Source organism: Sinocyclocheilus grahami, unplaced genomic scaffold (genome assembly GCF_001515645.1).
Source record: "Sinocyclocheilus grahami isolate Dianchi unplaced genomic scaffold, SAMN03320097.WGS_v1.1 scaffold1260.1, whole genome shotgun sequence".
In the NCBI taxonomy this organism is placed as follows: Eukaryota; Metazoa; Chordata; class Actinopteri; order Cypriniformes; family Cyprinidae; genus Sinocyclocheilus; species Sinocyclocheilus grahami.
The window spans coordinates 309548-321837 of record NW_015506439.1 but is presented as its reverse complement, the minus strand read 5'-3'; positions in this window follow the sequence as shown (position 1 = coordinate 321837).

Sequence of the window (12290 nt, the reverse complement as noted above, 5' to 3'; positions counted from 1 at the left end):
TCCACCCATGCTCCCCGGCCCCCCCCCGGGCGCCCCCCCCCCCCCCCCCCTCCCTGATGTTACTGTTAAGGCGCGGGACGGTGTCTTCTTTGTCCTGGATTAATGTTGTTGATTTATGTTGTTCACCAACATAACCAACTACATCACCAACTACAAGACACCATCCCCCAGCACTGTGGAGAATCAACACCTGGCAGACGATCTGAACGAGTTCTACTGCAGGTTTGAAAAGACACCCCACACCCGCTCTGAACACCTCTCCACACAACCATTCACACCTCCAGCAACCCCCCTCTCCCCCACACCTGCAATTCAGATCAGCGAAGACGAGTGTTTACTCGTTCTTCGAGCGCTTTACTACTACCACGACCACGTGACACATTTGTCATGACAGCCGACTCAAACATTACAATGCTCATGCTAACTTTCGTTTACTCTATAATAAGTAACTCCACGTCACCACCTAATTACTCTTCAACAGTGAGGCTATAGAGTTGCCGCCAAAACTTAAGTTCAAAGACAGAATTCTAAAAATGGCTGAGCACTAGTTTAAGGTCTATACTGTATGTGTGTATTAGGGATGTGCATCTCATGACTTAGGCCTATACGATACGCATCTCGATGCATAGCCAATGATATGATACATTAAAGATACATATGAAGCAGCTTCCGATGCAATGTGATACGATTCACCCCTGTTACGATGCAGTGTGATCCAATTTCGATTTGATTCGATTCAACACAATGCGATTCGATGCAATGGAGAAAATATGATCACTTTTACTGCCTCGAGGCCTGTTTCATAAAACAAGTTTTCAAAATAAGCCAGGCTTATTTCAGTTAGTCTGACTCACTGTCAAATGATTTGGTTCCATAAAGCAAATTTAACATGGGCCTAGATCAAGCTAGTCACTGTGGCAACTTATGCTGGGAAACTAACCTGGTCTAAAGCAGGCTAACTGTCAGACTAAGCTGAGTTCCTCTAACACTGACCAATAGGAATCCAATGATATTACTACTCTCTCACATACTATTATTTGACTTTTTTTTTCTTTACAGTTTCTAGCCATGCAGCCTTTCTCTCTGGTTTTATGACAGCTGTACATTTTATAGTTTGCAGAACAGATAGCAGAACATTATTGCTCTTTAAAGCATTAAAATAACTAAATTAAAAGTTAAAATAACTGAATTAAAAATGAAAACAAATAATAAAGAAATTGACTATATTTTAACAGGTATAAGAAACACACATTAACTCATTTGAGTTTAGTAATTATTGTACTAGTTTCCATTTGATTTACCCATTACAATAGTCCCTTTACAGTTACAGCTATCATAAAACAATACACTTATATGTAGATTTAAAATTCTACAAGACACATTTAATGTCCAACAACAAATTTTTTAGCAAAATGTATATTTTACTGTTTAGTGCGCATGCGTGCAGCAGCGCTCATTCACTGGCGTCAGCCTCATCCAGATGCCCACTCCTGACAGCAAAATGGATATGTTTGCGTGACTTTCTAACATTTACAGATGAAAAATATACCTGTGACATGTCAGTTATGCACTGAGGAAAACACAACGTCTCAAATGCATTAAACAGCACAGATATATTCGCTGTTTGTCATGGTGGATCGATTTGATCCATGATCGACATTAAGGTCTGCTTAAGAACAAGCGTGCACAAATGAGTGAGATTTTGTGAACTTAATTTGTTGTTAATGGAACCGCTGTTGCCCCGATTGATTTGTTCGGTTATTTCAAGTCAGGTTTTGGACTTTAATCCCAGTTCCCCTTCAGGAACTCGAGCTGCGTTGGAAAACACTTCGGGAATGCCCCAAGTGTGACCACGCTCTGAATCACATATGAAATCAGTCCAAAAGATGGGCAAGACGTCATGGGCGGGTGACGTCATGACCAGGAAGCTATAAAAGCATGTGCGGTGGAACCGGCATCAGCTTTTTGTCATTCAGCAAGCGCTCTGTGTGTGTGTCAGTTGCTATTTTGTTTGTGAGTCTTACTTAGTGTTGTTTGACCACTTATAAGCTCCATTATGCCAAGCTTCAGCAAATAGAAGCAGGCTGTGTGTTCCTCCCTGCCCGTGCTATATTTCGGGTGGGGACCCACACAGTTTGTGTTGTCTGCTTGGGAGCGAAGCACGCAGAGTCAGCTATCTAGGCGAGTGTTTGTGACTGCCTTGCTTCGCTCTCGGAAGGCTTTCTTTGAGGAGGGAGCCTTCATCTGCATTTCTCGCGGCACCGGTGCTGCTTTCGCCGAGGCAGAGCGTTGGCTGTGCTTGTGGGGTTCGCATATGGATCCGGTGGAGGGAATGTAGACGGGCGAGTTCCTATCTTCTTCCTCACCTACCAGATCCAGCGCTCTCTCTCGGGGTTCGGAAGCCCGCGCTGCGGTTCTTTCCCCCCGGTGAGAGGGCTTGACGCTCCGCCTGTCTTCCTCCGAGGAGGTTGATATGGAGGGCGTCGATGAGCTCGCCAGTTGCACAAGCATCAGTTACACAAGCATATTATGCCTAAAATTATAATGAGCAGCTTTACTGTGGAGCGGAGCTCGCGCAGTCAGTTCTCGGGAAAAAGAGAGGGCCTGATTTTGCTTTACCCGCTGAACGCTCCGCTCCCGCTGGGCACGCTCCGAGGAGTGTGTCCGTGCTTGCGAGCTCGCGGTTCGGTCCCGCTATTTCAAAAAAAAAAACGGCGGTGATTCAGATCGCGGGTATCACACGTGGATCTAGCGGATGGGTTTGGAGACGGTTCGCCCTTTCTCCGCCTGCACTCCCTAGATCCAGCGCTCTCTCTTAAGGCTCGGAAGCCCACGCTGCGGTTTCTTCCTCCTCTGAGTGAGCGCTCTGCTGCTGCAGCTACTTTTCTCAGAGAAGATTGATATTGTTGTGTGCCGAGGCAACGCGTGTATTACATCATTTTCAATTTTTGATGTGAATCTTAACACTCCAGACCGTGTTTACTCGTTTGGTTGTTGGCTGCATGTAATTCTGAGGAATTAAATGAGGTATTTATCTGACTATGAGGAGTTACAGATGTCATTACGATTTGTGATATGAATCTTATCACACCAGACTGTGTTTACTCGTCTGGTTGTTTGATTGCATTTAATTCTGAGGAATAAAATTAAGTATTTATCTGACTATGATAAGTTAGATATACAGGGGCTCTTGGGATAAAATACAGGGCACGTGTTTACTTCTCTTCCTCTGAGGAGGTTGAGGTGGTCAATCGTGTTCCAGCTCTTCATATAGGGAGCGTCACTTCTCGTACTCCTCAGAATTTAGAGTCAGAGTGGCGCTCCCGGGCCGAAGGCTTCTAGTGGAAGGCGGATCTGTGGACCATCATTCTCACTGGATAGTCTTCAGCTAAAACGTCCTGATGCCTAAGGCCCAGGACTTCGGAGGGCCGGCCCCCTCTGGAGAAGAGCTGTGTACACCTCATTATACGGTGGCCGTCTCTCTTCAGTGCTCTCAGGAGATCGATCTGCCCAACCCTGCCACATACGGTGCTTCAGGACGCAGCAGTCTTCGGTACTAAAAGGCTCGCTACCTCATGGAAGGTTCACCCGGCGGTGTGGGAGCCACTGCCAAGCGTGTCTCATTGGGTCCTGCCCCGAGCAGGCTCTGGTTCTATCAGTCTAGTCTTCCTAGGAGATGACGCGGGTCTGAGGACCGTCGTTTTCAATAGGAGACTTCAGCTTAGAGAGTCCTGATGCCATGGCCCAGGACTTCGGAGGGCAGGCCCCTCTCGGGAAGAGTGGTGTACACCTCATTATAAGGTGCCCGTCTCTCCTCAGTGCCCTCAGGAGATCGATCTGCCAACCCTGCCACCTACGGTGCTTCAGGGCGCAGCGGTCTCCGGCGAGCGCTTCTCTCAGTCACCACCAGGAAACGTAGCTGTACTAAGAGGCTCGCTACCTCTTCTGAGGTTTCTAGAGCAGCTAGTCCGGCCGTCTCTGTAGAAGAGGCTACCAAATCAGTTCGGTTCTTCTCCGCCTCATTGCAATGGGGTCATTCCCACTCTGGTGGGCCCCGAGCAGGCTCTGAAATGGAACAAGAAGTTAACACTCTCTGGAGGAAGGAGGCCATCGAGGTGGTCCCTTCTCTCGACAGACAGTTTGGGTTCTACAGCCGGTACTTCATCGTCCCTAAGAAGGATGGAAGTTCCTGAGGTTTGCTTTTGGGGGCGGTTCTTCCGTCGGCCTTGCACTCTCACCCCGCACTTTCACGAGGTGTGTGGATGCTGCTCTGGCTCCTCTGTGACTCCAGGGCATCCACATACTCAACCACATTGATGATTGGTTGATATTAGCTCAATCTGAGCAGATGGCGGTTCGGCATCGAGATGTCGTTCACGCTCACTTGAAAGAGCTGAGGGGAAACCCGCTCCGCATGCTCAAGGTCACGCGGCAGTGCCTACGTGCCTTAGACATGTGGAGTAAGCTTGGTTCTTGTCTCAGGGCCCAGTGCTGGGAGCTCCTTGTTGCCGTGTAACGCTAGCGACGGACTCGTCCCTCACCGGTTGAGGAGCGGTCATGAGTGGCCGCTCAGCCCGCAGTCTGTGGAGCGGCCACCATCTCATGTGGCACTTCAACTGCCTGGAGATGCTGGCTGTGTTTCTAGCATTGAAACACTTTCTCCCAGACCTAAGAGGTCGCCATGTGTTGGTGCACCGACGACACAGTGGCAGTTTCTTAAATCAACCACCAGGGAGGTCTGCATTTGCGCTCCCTTTACAGGCAGGTGCACCAGATCCTTGTGTGGTCCCAGGGTAACTCCTGGGCATCTCAATATGGGAGCAGACATCCTGTCGAGGCAGGGGACGAGGCCTGGGGAATGGAGACTTCACCCTGAGGTGGAAGAGAGTTTTTGGCCAGGCTCAGGTGGACTTGTTTGCAACTCGAGAGACATCGCACTGTCCCCTCTGGTTCTCTTTGACTCATCCAGCTCCTCTCGAACTGGACGCTATGGTACAGACGTGGCCGGGGGCTTCGTCTGTACGCCTTTTCCCCAGTCTCTCTGCTCCCGGGAGTTCTGGAGAGAGTGTGCCGGGATGGGGTCCGTCTACTGTTGGTAGCCCCGTTCTGAGTATGATTTTCTGGCCTGATTTCTCTTCTCGACAGCTCTCCATGGGAGATTTCCGTCAGGAGGGATCTGTTCTCACAGGCAGAGGATACTATCTTCACCCCCGCCCGGAGCTGTGGAAGCATGGGTGTGGCCCCTGGGGGGGCACAACTCGCAGCTTCCTGTCTCTCAACCGAGGTTGTTGAGACCATTCTCCAATCCAGAGCTCCCTCTACGAGGAACGAGATGCTGCGTCTCAGTGCCATACTTCCGGCATCCCTGTGAGCCCTTGCTTCATTCCTAGAAGCTGACGCTGGTTCCACTGCACATGCTTTTATAGCTTCCTGGTCGCGACGTCACCCGCCCATGACGTCTCGCCCATCTTTTGGACTGATTTCATATGTGATTCAGAGCGTGGTTACGCTGGGGGCATTCCCGAAGCGTTTTCTGACGCAGCGTCTCATTCCCTCGGGGAACCATGGTTACATTCGTAACCTGGAGACGTTTTTCCTCAGGTCTCGTGGTGTTGTGATGCTTCATGTTCACGCAGCAGCAGTGATGAGAGAGCGCGCTTGAGAAACAGTTTAGAGAGAAGAAATCAGAATCAGAATGAGCTTTATAGGCCCTTTTCACAGTGACGTCAGCTAACTTCCGCTTTCGTGCAAAGCAGTGTATCTGTACTTCCGTTATACCTTTACACCGGAGACTTCTTGGGAAAATGTAGGAAAAACTTGAAATATGAAAGGCGTTATTTAAGAGTTAAGAAGAGCTGAAACATTTTCACTTGTTATTTCGGTTTATGTCATTCCTTGGATAATTTGTGAGTACACTGTAAATTAAATTCCCCCTATAGTTGAGCAATAAAAAGACAAACAACATGATTTTGTTTTTATTTACTATGGGGAAATTACATGGACACAAGTCATATTTTTTTATATTAAATCGTTTTACTACATGGCAAGTTTCACATCCATAAAGGCAAGTGGTCTGAAAATAAACTCATTATCCAGTTCAAGAATATGGCTTAATATTGAAACAATACAAAAAGGACAGCCGCGTAGTTCTACAGAACTTTGGACTTCTACAATTACTTAAATTCCTCCATTCAATTTTGCTTTAACTACATGTATACCGTGTTTTTACTTTTTTAATTATTATTTATTAATATGATCGATCATATTTTATTTTCATTATAGGCTATATGCAATGTGATCTTTAAAAAACAACTGACCTGCGTTTTATATTTATTTACACAAATGCTGGCATCTGTTTTTAACTGTAAAAGCTTTTTATATAAACTTAATATTTAATATTTATTTCTGAATTACATTAATAAAACGGAAAATTATAGACTCCATTTTATTGATATTTAAATAGTACAAGCTTATGTTGAACTATTCTTGTACATACAAGTAGTGTTGCTTTCGTCAACGAAAATTATGACTAAATATCATCGTCAACAAACCTTTATCACGTGAAGAAACGAGACGAGACGCAACGTAAATGCTGATCATGTGACGATGACTATAATTAAATGTATAATGCAATATTGTTGATGAATAAAAACGAGACTAAATGTGGTTTACAAAATAAAAACTATGCTAAAATGTCTCTTCATTTTCGTTGACCAAAACGAGAAGAAATGAAATGTTATAACGTTATTTTGACTCGTTTAGTCGTGTTATTATTATTATTTTGCAGTATTTCTGTTTCCTGTGTCTCACTTCAGGGGCTGCATCAGGTCGCACGAAAACCAAGCAAAGTTAAGTCTGACACAGAGAAAGGGACAGATGGCCGGCCAGCCGGGGTTCGTCTTTATTTAAATTTATATGTGTGTACTTCTAACATGTTTGGTTGGTAAAATAAATGTTGTAAATTCAAATCAGAGCATCTTCCGTGTCTGGAATGGATGTATTCTTGAGTCTATAAGGTAACAATAATATAATAAGATAACCTTGTTTGAAATGGTTTTGGCTAAAAGAAAATTTTGGTTTCGTCTATGCTACTAGGTACTTATACTATATTGACTGGGTTATTCACTTGTTATTTCGGTTTATGTCATTCCTTGGATAATTTGTGAGTACACTGTAAATTAAATTCCCCCTATAGTTGAGCAATAAAAAGACAAACAACATGATTTTGTTTTTATTTACTATGGGGAAATTACATGGACACAAGTCATATTTTTTTATATTAAATCGTTTTACTACATGGCAAGTTTCACATCCATAAAGGCAAGTGGTCTGAAAATAAACTCATTATCCAGTTCAAGAATATGGCTTAATATTGAAACAATACAAAAAGGACAGCCGCGTAGTTCTACAGAACTTTGGACTTCTACAATTACTTAAATTCCTCCATTCAATTTTGCTTTAACTACATGTATACCGTGTTTTTACTTTTTTAATTATTATTTATTAATATGATCGATCATATTTTATTTTCATTATAGGCTATATGCAATGTGATCTTTAAAAAACAACTGACCTGCGTTTTATATTTATTTACACAAATGCTGGCATCTGTTTTTAACTGTAAAAGCTTTTTATATAAACTTAATATTTAATATTTATTTCTGAATTACATTAATAAAACGGAAAATTATAGACTCCATTTTATTGATATTTAAATAGTACAAGCTTATGTTGAACTATTCTTGTACATACAAGTAGTGTTGCTTTCGTCAACGAAAATTATGACTAAATATCATCGTCAACAAACCTTTATCACGTGAAGAAACGAGACGAGACGCAACGTAAATGCTGATCATGTGACGATGACTATAATTAAATGTATAATGCAATATTGTTGATGAATAAAAACGAGACTAAATGTGGTTTACAAAATAAAAACTATGCTAAAATGTCTCTTCATTTTCGTTGACCAAAACGAGAAGAAATGAAATGTTATAACGTTATTTTGACTCGTTTAGTCGTGTTATTATTATTATTTTGCAGTATTTCTGTTTCCTGTGTCTCACTTCAGGGGCTGCATCAGGTCGCACGAAAACCAAGCAAAGTTAAGTCTGACACAGAGAAAGGGACAGATGGCCGGCCAGCCGGGGTTCGTCTTTATTTAAATTTATATGTGTGTACTTCTAACATGTTTGGTTGGTAAAATAAATGTTGTAAATTCAAATCAGAGCATCTTCCGTGTCTGGAATGGATGTATTCTTGAGTCTATAAGGTAACAATAATATAATAAGATAACCTTGTTTGAAATGGTTTTGGCTAAAAGAAAATTTTGGTTTCGTCTATGCTACTAGGTACTTATACTATATTGACTGGGTTATATAGAATTGCATTTCTAAAAAGAGACTAAAATACAATTTTCATTGACTAAAACTAGACTAAATGTCAGCAGTTTTTGTCAACTAAAACTAGACGAAAATAGTCATGGATAATTCTGACTAAAATAAGACTAAAATGCTCAGACTTTTATTTGACTAAAACTTGACTAGACTAAAAAAAGTATGAACGTGACTAAAACTAATAAAAACTAAAATGACTGCTTCACACAAAGACTAGACTAAAACTAAAATTAAAACAGGCCGCCAAAAACAACACTACATACAAGCGCTCTATTTGAGAAATATTTCTAGCCAACTTCATCTAACTGCAATAAAGACAGCAAACAGTGCGCGAGAGTTGCGCGAATCAGTGACTGCAGTGCTCCGTTTTCAACTTCTCCCTCTACTTCAAGCAAATATCACCGATCGGTATTCGGTAAGTTCGTTTGAGATGCCAGATGCCTCTACCTGAACGAGGACGAGAATAGACAGCAGCAGTCATCCTCTAATAATCGTATTTGTGGCAGTTGTACAAGCGTTTGGGTGAACTCCATGCTGGTAGCGATAGGGCTTACTATGCTGGCGGAAGTAAGAATACCCTGCTTTGCGTCAGAACGGAAGCTGCGTGACGTCATGTGAAAAGGGCCTATTGCCAGGTATGTTTACACATACGAGGAATTTGTTTTCGTGACAGAAGCTTCCACAGTGTAACAGAATGACAGTGACAGAACAAAAAACACAGATAAAAAAAAAATTATAAAATAAAAATTTATATATACATATAACAAATAAATAAGGAATAAAAATATAAAAATTGACAATTGTATGTACAGGTATATAACAATAGACAGTTGTATGGGTATATTATGTGCAAATTGAAATGTAGACTAAGTATGTCTGTTAGATAAATAAGTGTATGAGTGAATAAATAGTGTGTGTTCCACAATTATTGTCAGATGTTCATGAGATGGATTGCCTGAAGGAAGAAACTGTTCCAGTGTCTGGCCATTCTGGTGCGCAGTGCTCTGTAGCGTCGACCAGATGGCAACAGTTCAAAAAGGGAGTGTGCTGGATGTGAGGGGTCCAGAGTGATTTTACTAGTCCTTTTGCTCACTCTGGATGAGTACACTTCTTGAAGAAAATGGAGGGTTGAACCAATGATTCGGTCAGCAGTCCGGACTACCCTCTCTAGTCTCCTGAGGTCAGATTTGGTAGCTGAGCTGAACCAGACAGTTATAGATGTGCAGAGGACAGATTCACTGATGGCGGAGTAGAACTGTTTCAGCAGCTCCTGTGACAGGCTGAACTTCCTCAGCTGGCGAAGGAAGTACAGAGATTGCACTGTCATGTTATTTGGGTATATTCATGCATAATTTAAACACATAATCACATGATATCAGATAAAAAATAAAACATTTTAGAAGAGAATGCAACATCACGGTTGTTTGAACCAATGAGCATTAAGCTGTGTCGTCAATCAGTCGTTTCCCATTGTGCTTTTGGTCAGCGCAGCTGGGGGAAAGCACGGTCGACTTGCTGTTGCGAGAGATTTTTGCCATATGTCGGCATGACATCAGAGCAAGGCGGACTGCCCTCGGGCACATTTCTAACCAGCATGCATCTTGCGGTGATCGGTTCTGCGCAGATATTGCTCCTCTCAATGAGCCTAATAATAGTTAGATAGGACTATTGCATATAATTTGGTAGTAAAACAAAGAGTTGCACGTTTTATTGGTGCAAATGAGTAGTGGTGATAATTATTTTGTACAACATTTGAAACTGCATTTTATCACTTAATTAGAAGCACCACAAAATTAAATGGTGTCATCTGTTATAGAGACTACTAAACAGACCTTTAGAAGTTTATTTTAAAATGCAAAGTAATGAAAATAAAAATGAAGCTCTGTAAACACTTGCATTTTTACAACACTATAGTTTGTCCCGAATCAGGTAATTAAAAGTTCTTCTCACACTTGTGGTCTTCATGCTCACCTGAACACTTGGACCAAATACAGGAAATACGTCATATAAGTAGTCAAGTGGTCAAGTGCAAACACCGCAAGTGCGGGTATTTGGACAAGGGGACAGTCTCCTTTGTCTGACAGACCCATTTCGGGTCTTGGAGTCTCTACTACTGAGCTGATGTCCTGAATCAGGTGTGTTTGATTAAGCAGACGTGCAAAATATGCAGGGAAACATGGTTTTGAAAAATGGTTGGGAAAAACCGCATTAAGTTATATGTAAATCATTGAGAAACAAATCTTGGTTTTTATATGCGATATACCTGTATATATATATATATATACACACACACCGGTATATACCGGTATTGACGATAACCGTGATATTCAAATCAAGAAATATTGACATCGTGTTAATTTAGGGTGTGACGATATTGGTGATATTGGTATTGGTGATAACCATGATATTTAAAATGAACAGGACACGACACGCAAATAGCCTACTTCAGCGCCAGTACCTGGTTGACCTCCCAGGTGGCAGTACTGCGCCTTAACACTGACACCTGTCACACAAGAAGAAGACGCAGTGCGCACTACTCCAAGAAGAACCAATAGTATCCATGCTGCGGGTCTGCAGATGAATATATCTCAGAAGAACCATGTTCAATATTATCCAGACAGTAAGTTGCCATTATTTTACTAGTCATTGAATGGGAAATGTTACATTAACCTGTTGACTGCGGTTTCCTGTTTTCATATATTTAAATAAAAGGGTGATTCTTTTAATAAGTACCGCGTTTTATTTCCTTGTCTAATTTTTGCATTTGTATTTGCAATCAAGTCATGGCCAATACTGCCTTTGTGTAGCAATTGATTTCTTTGTTCAAGTCTATTACACAATTAAAACTGATCTAGAAAAACTGAGCGACCACATTAAACTCTGTAAAATGTAAAGTTGATAGCAGTGCCATGCACTTAATTCCTCATCTGCGGTCGATCTGGGTGCACATTAATACTGAATTAGAAGCGCGTTAACTGTATGACTTCATTGGCGCCGGCGCAACTATAGGTTAAAGAGATTAAAATACGGGTACACAAGTTAACAGGTTAAAGTATCAGATTTTATGTTAATATTTATTCATTATACTCTTAAACTTGACAGTATTTTCTCTCTTGTTACTTCATAGGGAGCTTCAAAGAAGACCGAGAAAGCCAGAGTCTCAGGTCAGCTGTGACCTGAAGAAGAAGAAGAATTGAAAATGCATGTGCCCTGTGTTTATCAGTATCCTTATGTTCAACATCCCTTTGTCCAATCGGGTGTTTGGTTCCAGGTTTTTTGGAGTCGACTCCGCCTCCCACCATAGGAGTCGATGGAATCGATTCGTCGACTCCATTTACCGTGACTGTCCAAATTTCTCCAATTTAGCGGTCACATTACCTTTAAATGAGCTATGAATTAGTCACATTATAATGGTCAGGGGATGACGATATTGTCTTAAACAGCATTGATATTAAAAATAAATAAAATACATTTACATTAGCAGACGCTTTTATCCAAAGTGACTTACAAATGAGGACAATGGAAGCAATAAAAATCAACAAAAGAGCAATGATATGCAAGTGATATGACAAGTCTCAGTTAGCCTAACGCAGTACACATAAGGGCCTTTCGCACTGCAGGAACCTTTTCATAGTACCAGAACTAATCGTGGAACTACCCACTTTTCGGCGTGTTCGCATCGCCGGAACTGGGAGCGATTTTAGTACCGGACTGCCTTTTTCGGAAATATATATTGTGTGTTTGAGTGGTCCAGACGCTACAGTGTAAACATACTGTAAACATTGTGTCAACTTATTTCGCAAGTATGGAGAACAGTGATAGATGGACGGATGCTGAAGTGCAGGCACTTGTAGCAAATGTAGCACTGCCAGTTGTCGTTGGAGATTCTTAGTC